The sequence below is a fragment of the Aethalodelphis obliquidens genome, unplaced genomic scaffold (assembly GCF_003676395.1).
Source record: "Aethalodelphis obliquidens isolate GAN/ISIS:26980383/991018 unplaced genomic scaffold, ASM367639v1 scaffold3566, whole genome shotgun sequence".
Taxonomy (NCBI): Eukaryota; Metazoa; Chordata; class Mammalia; order Artiodactyla; family Delphinidae; genus Aethalodelphis; species Aethalodelphis obliquidens.
This window is the reverse complement of record NW_020841469.1, coordinates 1-1,830: the sequence shown is the minus strand read 5'-3', so window position 1 is coordinate 1,830 and position 1,830 is coordinate 1. Positions and strand designations below refer to the sequence as shown.

At 53.9% G+C, this 1,830-nt stretch overlaps 1 long non-coding RNA gene across 1 annotated transcript; it reads left to right on the top strand.

Annotated features, from left to right (window-relative positions):
* On the top strand, nucleotides 1-1,824 carry LOC113617238 (uncharacterized). Its single transcript, XR_003431557.1, has 3 exons — nucleotides 1-47; nucleotides 672-710; nucleotides 1,323-1,824. It is a non-coding gene; the product is annotated as an uncharacterized LOC113617238 (long non-coding RNA).
* Nucleotides 1,825-1,830: the final 6 nt, after the last annotated feature.

Sequence of the window (1,830 nt, the reverse complement as noted above, 5' to 3'; positions counted from 1 at the left end):
GGCTTGTGGCTCAGGTGGCGGCGGCGGCGCCGAGGGACCCGCCTCAGGTAAACGCTCGTTCTGCGGGTCCTCACCGCCCTCGCCCCACCAGACACTAAAGCCTCGAGTGCGGGGCGCCTGCTCTCGTGCCCGCAGCCCAGGCCCCGGTGTCCAGGACGGTGAGGTGGCCGTGTGTGGGGCCCTGTTTCTGACAGACGGTGTGATGGCGCGTGGCAGAGGGTCACAGGTGGAGGCACCGGCAGGTGCAAAGGCTGGGAGGTCGGATTGAGCCGGGAGGATTGGGGAAAACTGGGGTCCGTGTTGCTTCTGCGGGGAACAAAGTGTGGGTAGAGTCGCACCTGCAGTGACAGGCTGAGGAGTTGTACCTTCCTTCTTAGGGCTCTTGGAGCCATGGAAATTTTTGCGTAAAAGGGACATGATCTAAGTTAAGTTGAAAAAATCCCCAGAGTCTGTTCAGTGGAAGCACAAATTGTAGGGCTGCTGAGGACATTGCGGCAGAGGGTGTTTGGGGTTTTTTCCCCAAGGACACAAAACTGCTGAGAGTCAATACAGAGGTTAGATGGTCGGTCCGAGATTACCTGGCTCTGGTGACTCCCAGGGGTGCAGGGAAGGCCTGAGCCCCTGGTAGGATGCCATGCTCACATCCCTCTAAGACCTGCCTCTTCCCACAGGTTTCCATGGCTGCGGAAGTGCTTTTGGAACCTAATCAGGTAAGTGGCGGTTTCGTCCTCCCTTACTGGTCCCAACCCCTATTTTCTCCAAATTTGTGGTGTCACGAGACTTGTCACCTGCCATTTTCCCAACCTTTCGGTGTGGGGACCTTAGAGAATACTAGCTCAGGGTCCTGAGTTGAGTCCAGGGGTTTGATGGAGGGGTTCCCATTTCAGGCCACCAATGGAAAGAGATGTAGAAGCTTATCACTAAAACGGGAAGTGCTTGGAGGTGAGGCTAAGCTGGTTTAGGGAATTGCAGGTCTCCTTCCTTTCTGGTGAGAACAAACTGGGTGTGGGGAGTAAGAGTCAGACTTGGAATGACTGCCTGTGAGGTTAGGCATCTGTTCTGCAGGCAGTGGGAGGTCTGGATCAGATGAGGGAGGTGTACGCATCTAGGTCTTAACAGGCCCCATGTGGTTGCAGAGTGGACAGCAGAGTGAACACAGTGCTGGGAGTATGAGAAGACAGCAGACACCAATGGCACCAGGATCTGGGATCTCCTCTGAGATCTTAGGAGGAGGATGGACATGGGGTAGATGTGTGAGGAGATAGACTGTGGGTCTTCAGGAGTGAGGCTGTTGATGATTTCATCTGTCTCTGTCCTAGCAGGGAAGTGTGACCTTTGAGGATGTGGCCCTGTATTTCTCCTGGGAGGAATGGGCTCTCCTTGATGAGGCTCAGAGATGCCTGTACCACGATGTGATGCTGGAGAATTTTGCACTTACATCTTCATTGGGTAAGCTCTTACACCTGCCCCTATGACCTGGGCAAGGCTTGGCCTTCCTCTTTTCTCCAGGGTCAAGTATGTCTCCATCTAAACCATGGGTACTGCTTCCTTTCCCAGTTGCCTGGGTATGTGCTGTGGTTCAAGGGTTGAGCTGAGTGCATGTCTACTTCTCATCCTTATCACTCCAGCACCTCCTGCCCCGAAGCTTCACAGGGAAGGATTAGGTATCGCTGTTCTTTAGGTCAGCCTAATGGATCCCACCTGTCATGCCCTCTCTCTCGCTGGGTGACTGTCTAGTTCCATGGCACCCTAGTATTGCTCCCTTCCTGTACCTCACATTTATTTGTTCCTGACTGTGCCTGGAAGTGTAGTCACTTATATAGTCACTGC